Source organism: Topomyia yanbarensis, chromosome 1, assembly GCF_030247195.1.
Source record: "Topomyia yanbarensis strain Yona2022 chromosome 1, ASM3024719v1, whole genome shotgun sequence".
Taxonomy (NCBI): Eukaryota; Metazoa; Arthropoda; class Insecta; order Diptera; family Culicidae; genus Topomyia; species Topomyia yanbarensis.
Genome location: NC_080670.1, coordinates 20,107,444 through 20,127,984, shown reverse-complemented (window position 1 = coordinate 20,127,984; position 20,541 = coordinate 20,107,444). Strand labels below are relative to the sequence as shown.

Genomic DNA, 20,541 nt, shown 5'->3' with positions numbered 1-20,541 from the left:
CGAAGCGCCTCAAAATATTAAAATAAACCCAGTGACTTTTTTTTGTATGACAAACTAAGATTTTCTCCCTAATCGATTATTTATCTCAATCGTTTATTTTGGTCGATTAATCGAATCAATTAATCATGCTTTCGAAAATTTCTCGATTGACGAATTATTTGCAAAAATCAGACTTCACTATTAGCGATTCACGAATATATCTAGAGAAAATTTTCAATAGGACGTAAGTAACATTGAGAGCCTCTCTTTGTTTACTTTCTCTTTCGTTTATTACGACGTCATTACAACACTTTGCACTAACTTTCCAGTACATATCGAAAGCCGATGATTTTTACTAGAATATTATGCAAAGAGTAGAGTAGTAAATGTTGAAATGGCCTAGTAATGAACAGAAGAGAAAGACCCCAAAGAGAATCTCTCATTGTTACTTACGTCCTATTGAAAATTTTCTCTAGAATATTATCTCAGTGTGTATAAGATAGCTGTAAAATTTCTTTAGACTCACCATAAAAAAATTTAATATGTAGTCCCCTAGTTTTAAGAAATTTAACATGTAATACAAAAAAATTGGCATCTTTAAGCTAACGCAAAACGTGCCTAAGAAGCGGGGATTATTTTTCCACTTAGGTATTTGTTCTAAGAGCTATACCCATCGTTATCATATAATTCCAATCCAGCACTCCGGACAAGTTCTCGATTACTTTTCTGCGCGACTAAGACAAAGTCCGATATCAAACTTTGGAAAACTAATTACAGCTCCACGACCCGGATCCGGTTCAGTCTGTATACAACAATAAAAACTAATTATAGACCAAACAACGCAACGGCTGCCATTTCACGTGCCTCTTCCGGCTAATGACAAGGTAAACATTGAGGCTAATTGCCTCTTTCAAAACATTCTCCGAGCCTCGACCGACGCACACAGCAACGGGGTCGGCAAGGATTATTTTCCAATTCCTTCTGCGTACCACCCGACCGACCTGTTGGTTTTTTCCCTTCTTTATTTACAGCGCACATTATGATAGGAATTTGAATCGAAAATAATTTCCAGGAGTCCTCTGCTAATCACCCATCGCCCAGAAGGGGACACATATCCCTTCGTTATCTATAAATAATGTATCTTTTTAATGTGTCAAAGGAAGACTGGTCGTGGTCATATATGCATTTATCGTCCTTAATGTTTCATTCCCGGCACACTACGATCAATCCGAATGAGCGGGTCTAGTTCGAGACAATGCATCTACCATCGCTGCAGTAAAGAATACGTTTATGTAGCAACAAACACCCATTTCTAAGTAGCGCAGAAAAAAAATGTACGTCACGCAAACGGAGCGTAATAAATCATGAATGTCATATTAAATCGCATTACGTCGTTTTACAGGCCCACGAGTGAGCAACTGGCAAATAACAACCGACGGGGTGGCCCGGCACAAAACACCGTGAAACTGCTACGTACTCGGGAACCGACACAGCAGCAGCAGCAGCGCGGGCAGCGGCGTAGGTGGCGGCGGAGATCCGTCCGTGTCGGTTGTTGGCGTTCTTTTCTGGGGAGCTCCCCATTCGATACAGGGTAAGGTTCGTTCGAGAGCGATAAAGGGGAAAAGCTGGTGATGAAGTCGCTGATCGGTCAGGAAGGATGAAAGGTGCCTGTCCGGTGGTGCCAACGACGAACGGAAATTGCATGAGCACTGAAATGCTTTTTGCGGGTATTTTCGCTTCGAACGTTCGTGTCGATTGGTGTTAATCGCATTCGTAAAAATTCGTCTGTTAGCAGCTGATATAAGTTTCCGTCGGATCCTACAATCTTAAAAACCTGAAGTTTTAAATTACCGCTTCAACTTGGTTTTGAATAGTTAAAAAAATAATCTAAAGACAAATATTCCAGTATGGTGCTGTGCGTATTTAGTGTGCGAATGGCACCACCAGACCGTTCCGACTAGGCATTCCGTGGAACGCGTGGCACGCGTTCACTCGCCTTCGTAATCGGTTATCACACTGGTAAACAGACGTAAATATAAATACGAGCACCAGCAATAAAATATGTGTAACAAAATTATAAATGAGACTTTTCTGCAGCGGAGAGTACCATCAACGCGAGCGGGTACCTCTATATTACCCCCCGCACAGAACGACGCGACCGACGACGGTGTCTCGACCCTTCTTCCACCGCGGGCGAAAAGATGTTCTGTTTACCGATCACTTCCTCCCGGTGCGGCGGGTACGGTGGCGCGGCACCCGATGGGCTCAAGTTCTAGCGCATAGCTGTTGCTCGGTATACGGTCTAGGTACAATGCGATCCAACGGTGTGGTTAACTGGAATGGCGCGTTCCGTGTGCTGAATGTGGAACAAAGTTTTATTTTTTCCATGCATGTTTGCTGGTTTACTTGTTTGCTAATGGCTTTTCTTCGCCCTTGCTGCCGGCTGTAATAGGATAAATATGGAATAATTTTTATTTGCTTTCGATATTACGGTAATGAGTGCGGTCGTGGGACGCAGGCGGAAGGCTTTACGTAACGTTGATCGTACGGCGGCGGTGGCGGTGCAGTTAGTTGTAGCAGAAGACAAACAAGCCCGACTGCGACTTGATTGATGGGAGGAGATAATTTAGCTACAGTTTTCGTTGGGTGGATGCAAAACGATGAGATGCTTTTGTATGACATTAAGGAAAGAACGGTACGTTGGTGTAGAACTGCCAAAAACAATTTTTTTAAAATATTTGCTTCGATCAGCGTTAACATAATAATAGCAATTGCACGTCAGCTTCAAATGTGTTTAAAAGAACCATCTCAAGTACAAGCATTATACAGGGTGTTTGGTTCATAGTTATAAGACTCTCTCGAGTGGTGATATTTGGGGAAAAAACTGTTACTGAGCTATTGAACTTTTCTGTATTTGACCTGTTTGTCATAAATGCTTTTAACTTAAGAATTGTACCTTATATTTTATATCCTTTAGTTTCATTGAAAAGAAGGAAATTTCTTCACCCCAAAACGTACCCCATAAGAATCGCTTATATTAATGTAATAAATACGAGCGAAAATTGCAAGCGTTCTGGTAATGGGCAAAAATTGCAAGAAGCTTCCTTGCATCGAATGCAAGAAAGTATGTACACGGTGTGCGGACACCGGCGTACAAACAGGTTGGTGGCATCAGTTTTCTCTTTCTCACTCTCATCACCACTAGCGTTGACTCTTTTTGCCTTGTGCGAATCGGTGTACGTACACGGATGTTTGAACTAGAGTTTGTACATCGTTCGTTTGGGTTCGATGTTCGAGGCGTATATCGAGTCGAAGCATGTTTGAGGTTGAGCGCGTGCATGAAATTCTGTACACAGGTACAAACTTGTAGATGTTCATAGTGTCCACTCTATAATTCGTTCGTCAACATCGTGTTTCTATCTCTTTTGATTTCTGTTTAAATTCATTGTGAATTTTTCTGCTGTCCCTTTTATAAAGACTCTTTCTTAAACGGTATGCTAGGGTAATAAGCCTATTTTCTCCATGTTTCTATTATCACCCTACCCACTTGAAGCCGTTGGTTAGAGTAGCATCTGCCATTTTTGTTCACCGTATGGAGTCAAAAGGTAGGGCAACAATAGGGGCACTCCATTCGAGTTTTTGTTTTGCTCAAGCAAGGGAATTTGACCGTTTACAGAACATTTGTGTTATTACCTTAGTTCTTTTCAACGAAGCAAAGCTGTTGACGCCAATTTGTACGCATTCCATCAATTGTAGGACGAGTAATTAATGAATGAGTGAGGCACCCTCCCTAGTAGGGTGAAAATGGGCATATTGTGATGAGTGTGAAAGTTAACTCAAATGCCAAATTTCACAAAGTTTGTGCAATTTTTGACCCCCGTCCACTTCAATTGAAGTTTTTGCCAGTGGCATTATGAGAAACTATTAGGGAAAAATACAATAAATGCTAGACCCGTATAAAAAAATACCATTCCATAAATCTTCGGAACCATTTCCAAATCACTCGTATAATGCTCACCATATTGGGAATACTACTGATATATTCCACCATTAGAATTGAACTGTTATACTACCATACCCATTTTAATTACCATTTCCAATACCTTCCGTGTATCCTATATTGGAGATTTGTATACTACATTGTCCTTTGGCGCCAGAGGTTAATATTGTTCTGGTGGACTTTGTTATTCGTATATCTGTTTACCATGCTGCAAAAATCTGTAGTTTAAGATGGTCAAAAATCCTCATCTAACAATGTTACAGCGATAGCTCAATTAAATAAAGCGTCAGTCCTAGAGTCAACGAAGCTTTCTTCAGAAAATGGCGAGAGCAAAATATTATTTCATCAATCGATAAAATTGAAATGTGTAGAGAAAGAGATTTTTTTCTCCAGCTAATATTTTATCCATCGCTAGACCGAAAATATGCATGCCACCATAATCTGTATGGTTCTTGAATGGTATGTTGTCAAAATGATGGTTCTCTTTTCTCCACCAAATATTTTATGCATCGCTAGATCTAAAACATGCATGTCATCATTGTCTGTATGGTTCATGAATGGTATGCTGTCGAAATGTATATGGAAAACAGCACATTTTGATATGATGACTGTTCTTAACAACCCGTTGTTTGTGTGGTCGAGTATGAAAAACGACACTGGTTATGTTCGATATTATACCAGGCAATGGTAAATCTATTGTTGAGCGAACCATATTGAAAACGGTTTTGAAACGTTTGATGCAATGGTTCCCGTATAAATAAATACCATTCCAGAAATCTTCGAAACCATTCCCTAACTATTCATATAATACTCACCATATTGGGAATACTACTGATACATTTCACCATTATAGTTCAACTATTATACTACCATACTCATTTAGTAACCATTTCCAATACCTTCCGTGTATCCTATATTGAAGATGTGTATACTACATTGTACTTTTGCGCCAGAGGTTATACTGATTTTGGTGGGCTTTGTTATGCGTACATCTATTTACGCTGCTCCAAAAACCTGTAGATTAATATGATCAAAAATCCTTGCCTTACAATATTACGGCGATAGCTCAGTTGGATAAAGCGACAGTCCAGTTACTCTCAACGAAGCTCTCTTCAGAAGATTGAGTGTGTAACAAGATGAAACTTCATCAATCGATAGAATTGAAATGTTGAAGAAGAGATTTTTTTTCTCCAGCTAATATTTTATCCATCGCTAGACCTAAAATATGCATGCCACCGTAATCTGTATGGTTCTTGAATGGTATGTTGTCAAAATGTATATGGAAAACACCATATTTTGGTATGGTGACTGTTCTTAACGATCCGTTGTTTGTATGGTCGAACATGGAAAAACGACACTGGTTATGTTCGATATTATACTAGGCAATGGTTAATCTATTGTTGAACGAACCATATTGAAAATGGTTTTTCAACGTTTGATTCAATGGTTGGCATATGGTACAGATTTATGCGGGTTGGCATATAGTACACATTGATGCGGGTAATCTATTGTTGAACGAACCATATTCAAAATGGTTTTTCAACGTTTGATTCAATGGTTGGCATATGGTGCAGATTTATGCGGGTAGCGATCTGTTCGTGTGCGGGGCTCATTTTTCAATGCCAGCAGTCTTTTTTATTTAACGCATATTGGTCACCAATACACATACTTCGCTAATACATAGGCAAAATTCGGTTTTTCTGTTTCTTGCATTACATGCAAGGAAGCTTCTTGCAATTTTTGCACATTACCTGAACGCTTGCAATTTTCGCTCGTGTTTATTGCATTAATGTAAGCGAATCATACCGGGTACGTCTTGGGTGTACACCCAAAATAAAAATCTCTTGCTTTACTGAAACAGTTAAACTCACTTTTTTTGACAGTCTGATTGTACTGTTTACATGGACTTAGAAAAATTTGTGGATGACTAGATTCGCTCGAAGCAAATCGTAAAGAATTTTTCTAAGTCCATGTAAACAGTACAAGCGAACAGTCAAAAATGAACACTTAGTTCATTTGTGACGTCACCGTAAAGTGTTCAATTGAGTTCTACAAGGTGACGGCACGAATGAACTCATGATGAATGAAGCTCATCCGGCTCATTTTGTGGGGTTATGTCGGTTGATGTAAACCCTAATTAGTATTTTGAGATGAATTCAGAAAAATTCAAGTAAAAGTTTAGAAGAAGTGCATCTCATAATTTTCATATCATAAAGAAACTATTTGAAATCTCTGAAGTGAGTGTGTTATTCGGAATTTAGTGAAGACTCGTTCTGTAGGACAGTTGAAGTGAATAAAGTTTGAATTTTGTTGCAATTAAGTGAAATATGTCGGTGTGTGTTGCGAAGATTGTGCTAGTAGCGATGAAAAATATTGTCTCATCGCTATTTTTAAGGTAAGAAATCGGAAAAAAAGTAATGAGTGCTTTCTATTCAAACTACTATAAATTTGCTGCGCCTATTTTAAGAATGTCGTTTTGTTGTATTTATTGTTTTAAGTTGAGTGATCAGGAAATGAGATGAACAGAGGGGCTGAGATGAATTAGGGAGCGTCAACCCTATATTAGAATATAAAAATCGAAACTAAACTTCAAGTGTAAAATCGAACAGAAACCCTTCAGCATAAGAATCACTTAAAAAGTTCTAACCCGTAAAACTCGACAAGATTAAACCTCCAGTATAAAAACAAGTTAAAAATAAAAAAAAAAAATGGTGCGCAGAAATATCCGTATATCGTGATGTTCAAGATTAAAAGTCGGCTAAAAAAACTACTTTGTAAGAATTGGACACATTTTTTCTGGTTTTTATAGTGAACTAGCCAATACCCATCGCGCGTTGCTGCGACTTTCAACGAAATAGGAGAAAAACAGAATTTATTCCGAAGCGCCATCTGTCGGGCAGATAATCCCAAACTAATAGCACAGAAACACGATCCAAAACAAACGCCTACTATGTATAAATTTTGACGGCAATCGGTCGGGCCGTTTGGGAGTCCATAAATCATATACATACAAACATTGACTATATATATATATATATATATATATATATATATATATATATATATATATATATATATATATATATATATATATATATATATATATATATATATATATATATATATATATATATATATATATATATATATATATATATATATATATATATATATATATATATATATATATATATATATATATATATATATATATATATATATATATATATATATATATATATATATATATATATATATATATATATATATATATATATATATATACACTCAAGTTTTTTTTTGCGCGGTATTTTTTTACGCGGTTTTTTTACGCGGATTTTGAAATTTACGCGGTTTTCATTTACGCGGCTCGTATCCCCCGCGTAAAAAAAAACCTGAGTGTATATATATATATAGAATAGATAGATAGATAGAAAAAGAAGATAGATAGATAGATATTTTTTTATCCGACTCTTACAAAGGAGAGGCCCAGTCCGATTTTCAAACTTGAAGTTTATATCCAGTTTTTTATACTCTACGAAGCATGTTCTGTTCTTGCGACGGTTATTTTCGGTCACTCAATTGTAGTTTGGACAAATGAGAAAGGCACAATTTCACCGCTCTAGGTGAATTAAAACAGATTTTTTGTAAATTGTTTTAACAAATGCTTGTAGTTGGTTTCACTGTATGTTGCAGATATGCAACATTGCGCAACAAAACAATGATTGTACTAAAACTAAACTTTCAACTCATCATGAAATCCTAGTAGGCTTTTCAATTTACACCGTTACAAAGGGAATGATTGTTTAAACGAGTATGAAAATTGAAATTCTCGATAATTTCTCAATTAAAAGTATGATGGTTCGGTTTTATAGATGATAGTAAAACTAAGCTATTATACGCCGTTAGCAAATTTGAAATTGGTTATTTTATAGTTTTATTAGAAAGGTTCAAATTTCAACAATCGAAAGAAAACGCTTCAACTTGAGCAGGAGTAGCTTAAATTATTGGGAAGCATGTTCATTATGGTTTGATCTTACATTTGTTGTACAGTTAGCACTTTCTTGTCGACTATTTAACTTATAAATTGAACAAACACCCTACTTCGAATGCATTCGTTTTGCTCCATTACTACAGATGGATCATTTTGCTAGAATGCCGCTGTCGGTTGGTCCCTTGGTTTACGGCGTTCATGTACACGGCGGATTCAGCTCATTCGTTAAGTCATTAGCACTTGTTCACTTTATTGGTTCTTCTGCTTAACACCGAAGCTCGAAAAGTCGCAAGCAAGGACAGAACAGCGAAAAGCAATTTTAAAGAAATAAATTTTAATTTGTCCGCTCTCTTCTTTCCTTCGAAGTTTCAGTTTCTGTGCCAGCAAATGAAGCAATCGGTTCTATACCATCGCCCAGTCGGGTAGGGGGCATAATAGAAGAAAAAACTTCAAATTGGCAACTGTATTGCTGGCCGTCGTAGTCATTGCCGCCAACGGGGAAAAAAGATAATTAGCTGATTAATCGCACCCATTCTTCATCGGTACCGACCGGGCGAATGCCGCGCTGGAATGGGGACCCCTATGTATCAGCAGGGACTATATAATTTCCAACTTTACCATTATCTGAATTAATATTGCTGAAAATTTGCAGCTTAGGGTAGCACATACAGGGCAGAGACCAGCCACAGTCACAGCAGCCCATGATCATTATCGTTTTGCGAACTTGCCAACTATGATGGCGGACGGCTGTTATTATTATAGTCAGTTAAGACTGGTGGCCATAAAATGGCTGACTCTCATGCTATGAGAACTTTTTATTGCGGAAATATCAAATATAATCATGAAAAAAAAACCATTCTTGAAATTCGCTCGAAATATCGATACAAAGTGACAGGGTTTTTCTTTCTTCGTCATACTCTAAACCACATAGCTGCTAAGCCTCAAATCCGCCCTGCTGAAAGGTTTGTGATTACAGTCAGATAACGTGCGCCAGTCAATGTGCTTAATGTTTATGCAGTAAATCATCGGCAATTTCGGCCACCAAATCAGTAAAGCTGGACGGGATCGACTGGACCTCACTATTGATAATGCTGCGCGACTAAAGAGATTTGACATGAAGCCGCTGAAAACAGTGAGTGTTTAACCAGCAACAAGCAAACCGAAAAGCATTAAGAGATAGGACCCCGGAATGATGATTAGGCTTCCGAAAAGAGTAACAAAGAGATTATTTCTACTTTTATTTCGTCCAGGGTCTGCTTATTCCCCCGGTTTACGAACGTGTGTTGCGAGCCAGGCGGCAGCAGCGTTCAATCATCCAGTGGGCCCCGGTGTGCCTGGGAGGGAATCGACGGAACGAAACGAAAGAGAATAATTTGAAGATAATCTTTTAATCACATGGCGTTTCGTTAAATTTGCTTTTCATTTTTACGACCGATGGAGGAATTCGAATCGATTTTATCGTGGCCCGAGGGATTAGGAATATCGCTTGGTCGGTCGGTTGGAATGAAGCTGCGCGGAGAGGGGGAGGGGGTATTCGTTTCCATATAGAAATTCGTATAATGATGTAGCGAAATTATGATGGCCGAGGGTTCCAGCAAAATCATTTATTATTTTAGGTTTTCAAGCGATCGGTTCAGCGTGTGATAATAAAGCAGTAACACAATATAGGTCGCTTAAAATGTCTTGAAGAATTTGAACCCTCTGGAAATAAAGTACGGCTATATTGCCTTGATTTGACATTTCTACTCTGTCGGCAGCTGCTCCACGCCTTTCGGAAACTACTGCTAAGTTTTTTAAAAATGTCATGGATGAGACTGCATGAAAGAAGTTTGCTTCTGTGAATGAATTAGGATCGGTTTAGCTACCCACACAAGCTTAGCCCCAGAAACAGGTCTAACGCATCTACAAAAAAATTAATATAATCTTTTTTATCGCCTCTAGACGGCTGGTTTTTGCTACACTAAAGCATTAAATTCAATCTTAATGTACATCGTCTTCTTTCCAAAGAATGCGGATTATATTTTACCTCTTGATGGCTATCACTGATGAACGAATGCGTATCTATATGTTTTATTTGTTCGTTAGTTTATTTTTAGGACCTCAAATGACATCTTCTCTATAGCTCACTTAATCTTTACTGCATTCAATACACAACCTTTTTTCAATTTTATTTCCTATCACTACATTTAATTCCCCTCCTCCAATAGCTGATTGTTAAGTGGCCCTGAATGAGTTTCACTTTTCCCATACAGGGGGCACTATTGTAAGCACTAGCATCTTACCGACATCCATCTTCAGCATCTCCATCCGTATTTAGGAACACCGACCGAGCATACCTCGCCCATCTTCTTTGGCGCAATTCAATGCGATCTCGACTGTCGATCGGTTTTGTTGTTTACCCATCAAAAGGTTGCCTTCTGCATAATCTGCTCCTCATACATGATGATGATAGGTTTCCCCGCCGAAGGTTGATACGAAACATTCGTATATAGAAGCAGGAATAAGTGCTCTCTGAGTGCCTACTGACGAGCGAGAGCTGCTCTCCGACGAGTGCTTTAAAATGTTTTTCTCCAATCAATCATCCTTCATAATTAACCATATGCTACCCCGGTTCCGACCGACATGGGACGCTTCTGCGAGCAACGCAAATTGAAGCGGTTCCTGGATCGACTGACGGATGGAAAAATGATTCGACCGAGAGGATAGGCAAGTCGAAACCATTGACTTTTTGTTGCAAGATCTCACTAATACATCAGTGCGTGTGTAGCCGAATAAAATCGATTTGTTTATTATTTTCAACCACCAAATCAGCTGTCAAAGTGTTTCGATCTCAAATTAACATAGAAATTTTAAAATGGTTTTAAAGTGCATTATAAGTTCTTGCTACGTATACTCAAGTGACAAAACGTACTCTATGTTCCGGCTTCCAGCGGTATGTAGCCGATTTGGTAAATCGGAGCGGAATTTAGCCGCAATGCGGCTTGCAAGTTGGATTAAAGTATGCAATTTGCAAAAAACTCCAGCTCCCCATCATCGTATCTGTGTTCGGCACTTCATTTCGGGGAAACCTGCAAAGCTTTCGGAACAAACCGCTGTCGATTGGGTTCCAACTTTGAACCTTTAGGGCTCAATTGACAACATTTATACAATGCTGAGAGAACCCAAACATTCTACGGAAGAGAGGAATAATGATTCAACCGGGACTGACAATATCGATTTTCAACCGCCTTTAAATCTGCCAGATGGAACTTTGTTGGAAGGCAATGTTGATTTTTCAGCGATGAATGAGACATTACAAATGGAAACAGAACCAGAACTTGAGACCTGTGAAGAGTATGGTTTACTATAAAGTGATTAGGTCTAAAGCCAATCAATTAAATTTTGTTTCAGATTATCTTTCCAATCGGTCGAAAGTGATGTGATACGTGGAACAACAACAGATATCACTAGTGGTTCTAACGTCTTGACCCATGTTTTGAGCTCTGATCTACCTACGTGTAGCTCCATGAATGAAACAAAAATTTACGACGCTTCTATTGCAGCAAACGAAATGAATGAGTACGCATCAAATAAAAAAGATTCCTTAAACTACTTATTCATATTTGGCATGGAAAGATAACTTGAGTTTTCACTTCACACGAACTTTTAAAACTATGTGAACAACTTTTGACAAAGTTTCTTATCTTGTTCGTCAAAGTTCTAAAATATTTTTTTTTAATTTAACACTTTCAATACACTCCATTTTCGATACAGGCTTACATCTCTGACTGTTCAAAATCGATTCCATCTTGTTGATATCACCTGGTCGAGCACGACTACTCGAGCTGCTAACTTGACCAACGTGCACCAATGCCATGCAAACGATACAGGATCATCAAATGTTACATCAGAGCGGACTTACCACAGTGACGTAGGCGTTCAAACGGAAAAATGCATGGAGAAAGAAGTAGGGCAATGGAAAGCTGCACTAGAACGGACCGAGAAAAAAGTAATTTCACTACGGGAACAAAATGATAGGTTACAGCATAGTTTGAGTAGCGTGAAAGAATCTAAGCAGCTTTCTGTTTGTACGCTCGAAACAAATGACAAACAATGTCGTTATTTCGCGGGTCTTAGCTGTGGATACACATTAAAGCGTCTCTACGAAGCATTGCAGAAAGACATACCAGAATTTGAAGGGATGGATAAAGGAAAAACGTTGATTTTAACATTACGCAAATTACGGCTGTATGAACCATTTTGTTCCCTCGGATACATGTACAATTTGAATCAATCGTCTATTTCTAACTATTTTTATGAAACGGTTAACGCGATCTATCCATTTATGAAGGCTTTGGTAAAATTTCCGTCTCGAAACGTATTGAAGCAACATATGCCGTCGGCGTTTCGTAGAAAATACAGTGATGCTGTTACAGTAATCATCGACTGCTTCGAAATAAACATTGAATCACCAAATTCTAAAGCAATGGTTGCAAATGCCAACGTTTTTTCTAATTATAAAAAACATAATACTATCAAAGTGTTGATAGGAGTTAGCGCATCTGGCACCATACTGTATGTGTCCGAAGCATTTGGTGGGCGGACTTCAGATAAAGAAATTGTGAAATCTTCAGGATTTTTGAGTAACATCCAAGAAGGAGACTTTGTAATGGCAGATAGAGGTTTTTACATTTCTTATAAAAGAAATGTATAGAATTCGCTCAAACTTTCAAGATTTTTTCCGAGGCCCGGAGGGCCGAGTCTTATATACCAATCGACTCAGCTCGACGATTTGGGACAATGTCTGTGTGTGTGTGTGTCTGTGTGTGTGTGTATGTAACGGACAAATTCTCATTCGTGTTTCTCAGCAATGGCTGAACCGATCTTATCCAAACCAATTTTAAATGAAAGAACTAAAAAACAGTATGAACGCTATTAATTTGTTTTTCATTCTGATGTTTAGTTTCCAAGATATGAATGTTTGAATGCGTAAAAATGGCGTTTTTTGCAGTTTTTTTGAATTATCTGCCGAAATTGACAATATAGAATAGCAATTTATATGCTTTTAGACAGCTTTAACGAATACCTTTCGAACAAGCTATAGATTGTTGAAATCGGACTATTATCAAAAGAGATATTTAACATTGAATGCGGACGAAAGATTTCTATCATTTCCCATTGCCAGAAATATGACCAAAAACATGTAATCTATTTTTAACGCCAAAACGGCTTATTTTAGGTCAATAGTATCTTCGGTGAATTTAATGGAGGTAATATGCCCTTTCTTTTGGTATTGTGCTTTTGCTGATTAATCCCCCTATGAGTGAGATATTTTCCCAAATTTTCATGGAAGTGATTATATCGAAATGATGCCTTCAGCAAATTTGTAGCTCTTACTTTTGCAAATAACTTTACTGAAGACTTCAAATATCTATTTTGAATACTTTAAAAGTTATGGCTTGTTGTTTGTGGATTACTTTGTCGCCTATTTATTGTTCAATATAGTAATAATCCATTGAAATAAGCCAAACATTATTTCGATAAAACGAATTTTGTATTTCATTTTTCTATCTACAACCGCTAGAAATAATCACCGAACACTTCCAAGTTGTCTGGAAGGAACTTGATAACTTATCAGTGCAAAAATGTTCATTTGTGCGAACCTTCTGACTGCAATTTTTCTAATTCATGACCATCGGATCGATCTGAAACATATTGGAAAATGAAAAGCGAAATAACTAACTCCAAGCAACGGCGTAACCTAGGGAAGGTTTTGGGGTTTAACACCATACAACGCCCCCCCCCCCCCCCACACCCACAAAAAAATTGGATTGAAGTTGAAAATTTATTGATGCAGACTGATTTAATTCAATATTACAATAACAATTATCTGATCCGTACATTGATATTCTGTTGTTGCAAACATCATGAGGACTTTTGATATATTGTCGGAATGGAGTCCTGATATGTAACTGATCTTTTGGTCTTGATTTCACAGTTGTCTAATTGCATCAATATCAAAATCCTGCCTGAAAACGTTCCAATAGAAAATTCCAGAGTTCTGTTTTCAATTATGATCCTCAGATTTCTTTTCAAATTGAGCTCGTTTTTGTAGAGATGTACTGTAATAAGGGTCTTTATTTAATAGGAAGCGAAGTAAAAATTGATTTAATGTCTATGAAACATAGAATTGCGCACCAAAAATGCATAACTTTCAACATTTGCTAAACATGTTTTTGCCTTTCTCATTCACTCTAAAATTCGTCAATCTAATCCCGACCGGGAGGGCCGAGTGTCATATGCCAATCGACTCAGTTCATCGAGATCGGAAAATGTCTGTGTGTATGCATGTATGTGTGTATGTGGAAAAATATATGACCTCTGTTTCTCAGAGATGGCTGGATCGATGTGCACAAAGTTAGTCTCGAATGAAAGGTACAACCTTCCCATCGGCTGCAATTGATTTTTTATTGATTGGACTTCCGGTTCCGGAGTTACGAGTTGAAGAGTGCAATCACACAGCAAATTCCCATATAAACTCAAATGAAAAATTTTCAAAATCAAATTTGTATTTTTGATGCCAAATGACTTTATAATGCATGAAACATCGAGATTTGATGTAAACTCGAAAAAAATAATGTTTGACAAAAATTGATTTTTTTGGACTTTGGTACATTTTTGCCTTTCTTTTTTTTTATTTCGATTATAGAGGTTTTAACCTTGAGGTCATTCGCCTCTTCGGGTTAGAAAAATCTCTTGTGAAAAATTTCTAACCCTATGTGCGGGGTCGGGACTCGAACCCAGGTGCGCTGAGTACAAGGCAATCGATTTACCAACTACGCCACGCCCACCCCCTTTTGCCTTTCTCATATAGAAAGGTTATGCAATCACTCTAAAAATCGTCAATCATACCGGCCCGGAGGGAGTATGCAGTGAGTGGTTGCTACTTTAAAAATAAAACTAGTTTAAAATTTCTTAACAAGTTGAAAATTTTCGGCAGGACCCGGACCTCCCGGATCTTACTATGTGATACTGAAACATCGCTTGAAACCAGCGGCGGTCAAGCGATGTTTCAGTATCACATAGTATCTCAAGATCGTGGCTGTCGATCCATTGTATGTATGTGCAAATCGTACTGAACATGAAATATTCATTTCCACCATTTTATTGAACATAACCAGCCATGGAATCGTAGTCTGGACAAGTGAGACAAGCACAATTGCACCACTAGGTGGATTAAAACAGGTTTATATTTTGGGAATGCGTCGAGTTGAGACGCAAACGTAATATGATTAATAACGAGGATAACACTTTCCGAATGTAGAGAGAAATTTATGAAAAATGACGATTTCCATTCGATTCTAGCAGCTCCTGATCGATTTTGATGAGAATTTGATTTTTGTTGTATGACCAATTATATGTATAGGTCAAACGTTCAAAAACAGTAATTTAAGGTCAAGATAACATCATTTTTAAACCGCCAATTTCGGAGGTTTAGTATCTTCGATGAGTTTTACAAACGTTAAACAGCGCATCATTTGATAAAATAATTTTGGCGGTATATCGTCCAAGAAGTATTTATGGTGAATTTTCTCAGGTTAATATTCATGACTACAATAAAGTCTCAACAAATTCGCTAAAAACACGAACTCTGTTACTATTTTCTGAAAAATTAATTCTGCATAATTTTAAAACTTCAAAAATTACGGTTTCGGAATTATGCCGTTTGGACAGTTAGATCGATTTTCACCAAACCCCCACCAATTGTAAAATTGGTATTGTAAAAAACGTAAGGGCGATACTTCAATGCTGATAGGTGGGACCGAAAAAGTAAACAATCGTCAAAGGGGCGATACTATCATTTTGTCAATTTCAATAGCAAACACAAATTTTAATTTAATAATTTCAAATACTTCATGAAGTTTTGGGTTTCGATCACTGAATCATGCAATCTAGGATGTAAAAAACACAATAGTTCTTAAATAGGAAATAAAACCAAGTCTGGAAATATTCACTGTTGATTTTCTTTGAATGGTGTCACTGCTAGTTTCGCTTTTTTTTCCAGAAAAAGCGTTGATTTTTAGGTCTCAGTCGCGTTGGAAATTTGAGTAAAGTATAAACATCATTTCGATTAAAAAAAAATCAATTTTTTGGCTCATTACAATATACATAACCCCTTTAGGAAAATTCAGTTTTCCCACCACAATGCATTGATTGAGGAATTTAGATATTTTATTAACAGAGCATTAGCAATAATTTGTTTGTATGTCTATTTTATGGGCCATTTTTTCGCTTTCCCATTGATTTGGTTTGAGATTTCTAGCACTGATGTTGTCCTATGCTGATTTGAGCGATTCTCTGTGTCCTGCCACAATCCCATGTAGTATGTGTTATCAAAAACATCGCGAAGCATCAAGTTTTAAATGTTCTCATACGATATAATATCAGAAGAGAGTGATAAGAGTTATAAGAAATGTCTCATCACACTGTTAGGTGGATTAAAAGCGTTTTTAATCGAGAACTTGCTAGCTCCACTAAGTACAACTGTTGCATATCCAGCCTTCAAGAAAAAAAACCAACAACTGCAGCCGCTTGATGCAGTTCATTCGAAGGAGCTTTCTTCATTAAGGATACATGTTGAGAGAGTGATTGGAGTTCTTCGACAAAAGTTTATGATATTAATGGACACTGTTCCCATAACCATGCTTCAACACTGGAATAACGCTACTCCCGCAATCGATCAAATCCTTGTTATAACAGCAGCCTTAGTCAACTTGTGTCCCAGCGTTGTCCCTTCTACTTAAATTAAATTGCTGTTTTTATATTTAGTAATTTTTATTTTGTATGTCTTATTTATTTGTAAATTTCTTACCTACTAATTCAGGAAATATAATGTTCTTGAAAAAAAAATTTGCGGTGTTTTCGCAGTATGACCATAATTCATCATTTCTTTTAATTTCAAAAAGCAAAACCTGATGAGGAGACCACACATAGAAATATCCAAAACTTGCCTTGCAGACGTATATCTGCATTAAAGCTTGATAAAAATATTTATGTTTTGTGTTCAACTCGACCTGATCAAAGGCATTACGTTTAATGAACGATTCCTTTAGCTGTAGTAATGTCGCCGTCATATCTGGAGAATTCCGGGCTGAAAAGGGACACTTTACCTCAACTGTTATCATATCGTGACAATTGCAAAGAAAAATTGCATCCGGAGATGCTCCCATAAACGGCTGTTTTGCGTAAATTATTAATCCTGGTTTTAATTTCCGCAAATTTTGGTGCAAATCTTGAACGGCACAAAACAGTTGGTCCACAGCTCTCTCTTCATTTTTCTTGCCATATTTGGTCGCTACAGTTGAAAATTTTATCTCACTTGGATAACAAATTCTCTTAATCAGAGACACAGATGGACGTGCCATATTAGTGCTGCACATGTCTTTAAATTGGAAGCTGTGATACGCCCACTCCTGAACACATTCCACCACTTGGAATCACTTTGCTTGGCAGTTAAATCGTCGATACTCTTCAATAATACCGGATCACTGGGAAGTTTCTGGATGTATTCAGATGCGAGCTCTCTCAATTCAGCAACAGAATGTGTATTCAATGGGTTATGAAGTAGTTGAAGGTTGTAGTCATTCAGATGTTCATTTATATTTGTATCATATGTGCAAATAGCACAAGTAAAATCCATATTAGTCTCTCCACAGTACAGACTAGCAGCTGCAACATTCAATCCATCGACTTGGAGTACATTTAAGAGGTCTCTACATCGGTTGTCGTAACTACTTGGTGGATTTGTGGAAATGTGGATTTTCTGAATGCGTCTGCCGAAATCAATATCACGCACCTTTTTATACAAGTTGTCACTGATATTTGCAGGAGGCTTCCTCCAATATGCTGGCAAATCTGTTACAGACAGCTAAAAATGTAGAAACAAATGAAAATTCGAAACTTAACCTATCAACAATTATTTACCTTTTTCTCAAGGACAGATGCTCTAATTCCTTCGAGGGCAAACAATGTAGCTCCGATGTGACTGCATGCCTCTAAAAGTCCGATAGCGCAGTTGCAATGAACAGCTAAGATTTTACCGTGCTCGTGAATCAAAATCCAAGGATTGAGGGGTTTTTCGTTAAGCGCAAACGAATGTCGAACAACTCCGTGCACTACATATATATCTTGCACTTTACGCCCGGAAACACTCTTAACTCATCCGTTTTTATAATAAAGGATCGCATTCATTCCTTTTCCACAATCTTTTGGCTCGCCAGTGAACGGGCTGGGATCCACAAGAAACTGGTAGATGTTGGCAGACGTTATCATTAATGGCACCTCTTGTGGTATTGTTTTTAACGTAGACGGGTCGATACCGTAACACATTTCTATTTTCCGACGGTATCTTTCTGCTGCAGCTCTACAATCCTTGAAAAAAAGTTGGTTTTAAATAAACAGAAACTTGAAATAATGATGTTGATTTGTTACCATTTTCTCGAAATGAACTTGACAGCGGTTTGTTTACTTCAACCAGTAAATCGCATGTATTAGTGAGACCACTCACTAATACTAACGGAAGCAGAAAAGTCAATACATGGCTAGTGGAGGATGCAAGGTGGATGAATTGTCTGTGTTCACATAACGTTGGGATAAAAAGGTTTTCTTCGGCGTAATATGTGTCAGGAGAAATGAAGAATATGTTGTCGGTTACATTAATTGCGACACTGCATTCCGCCAGGATATTGGCAATCATATAAGCGTATTGTTATCAACTTCTTTTCCACAGTTGTTAGTTGATTGGACTTATTTGTATTTTATGGCGAGCACATTACACCACCAGGGCAATTGGAAAGAAAATCTAGCAACACGTAATACGTTTACGACATAGCCCAACCGTTAGTCACGTGGGGGTTGTTCGGGAATCGATTGCCGGATTATATAAGTACATAAATCTCTTTTTAAATACCTCAAGAAATCAATCACCGTGAATTTTATCCACCATCAATTGAAAATATTGATAATGAAATTGTCTTTTTTTTGTTTTTGCAGGCTACCGGATCGTGTTGCACTTTTTTAACCGTACGTGTGCTGTTTGAGGTAATATATGTTTTTCTATGAGCATTCTTAAAACATATCGAACGTCATTTTTATTCGAGTATAATGTAATTTAGTAGTCTGTTTTTCTATTCACTTTAATAACTCACACCCTTTGCAATGTAAATTACTGAAGTCCTCAGATGAAAACGGTTCTCACTGATGTATCAGCGAAAAAATCGATCTGTCTGTATGACAATCTCCGATTTTGAAGATAATAAGCAGTAATAAAGTACTAACTCGCATTACAAAAGATAGACATTTTTCAAAAGCAGTCTACTGTTCTTCGAGATCGTACAAACGATGAACGCAATGACTACCGATGGGAGGAGCCTATCCCATTCGCCAGAACTGTGGAGGAGGGCTGTACGCTTTGTCCTTTTATTGTGTGAAAAGAAATAGAAAAGAAAATGGTAGATTAAAGTTCAGAATGTTCTGTCTTCTACCTTATTTGTTTCTGTTTTATGGATTTCTTTGTTAAGGTGGAGCCAGCCCATGTATCGGAATTAGGAGTAGAGAAACGTGGGACATTTTCAGTTTAAGCCATTATATGCTAGCAAAGAGCAGGTGGTATCAGTTTTCTTAGATATTAAGGGGACTTTTGGTTTAGTTTCTATATCTACATTCTTTCTGAGTAGCTCCAGCATGATATTGCACCGCTATGTTAAACAACTTTTTGCTAAACTTGTTATTGGAAAAGCACATGCATTTTTCGCCTGGTGATTTATCGACATCACGATTTAACTATATGGGTGTACCCCAGGACTCATGTCTAAGTCCCTAATCTACAATTTTGTACGTGATTGACATTGCCGAATGTTTCTTACGCCGATAACGATTTATCGATTTTCTCTTCTTGGCTACACGCCACTGCAACATGAGGCTCCTATCCTGGAATTTCTTGTCTCTCGCTTTTTGGTACTCCAAAGCTTTATAAAGATTATCCCTATTTAACGGTTTATCAATTTACTATTCAATATTGCTGATTACACCTTGAGTCGACAGTCACTCTATGGTCACTGCATAGTATTTGTAAGTAGGGGTTTGCCCACTACTCGGGTTCTTGTTTGCTCGGCGAACCCTTCTTTTCAGGGCGGCCTAGGTGCTCCTATCGGAATTTCGGATTTTCGTATAATAACAAACAAAGAGGAAAAAACCTATTTTAATCCACCTAGCGGTGCAATTGTGCCTTTCTTAATCATGAATCACGAGAATGTGTGCGTTGTTTATATTCATTAAAAGCTTTTAAATGCATATATTACATTTTATTATTATACATCACATGACAACTATTTACAGGAAAATAAATCATTATTCGAGTTCTAAAATTTTGAAAAAGAAAAAACAGCCACGGTAATATTGAACTGAAAAAAGGTGCAAAATCGGCAAAGTCCCACAAAGTCGATTTTTATAAAAAAGATTTTTTTTTCGAGCTGACATAAAATCTCGACGTTTCATGCATTTTAAAGATGTTTGGCATCAAAAATACGAA

At 37.5% G+C, this 20,541-nt stretch overlaps 1 protein-coding gene and 1 pseudogene across 1 annotated transcript in view; one reads left to right on the top strand and one right to left on the bottom strand.

Annotated features, from left to right (window-relative positions):
* The window catches only part of LOC131693717 (uncharacterized), a 50,581-nt pseudogene extending 32,378 nt beyond the window's left edge, over nt 1-18,203 (bottom strand).
* Nucleotides 1-20,541, top strand: part of LOC131677056 (mpv17-like protein) — a 314,479-nt gene that overhangs the window by 135,988 nt on the left and 157,950 nt on the right. Inside the window, exon 2 of the mRNA XM_058956590.1 lies at nt 19,005-19,052. The gene's annotated coding sequence lies outside the window, so the exon portion shown is untranslated. The remainder of the gene's footprint in view (nt 1-19,004; nt 19,053-20,541) is intronic.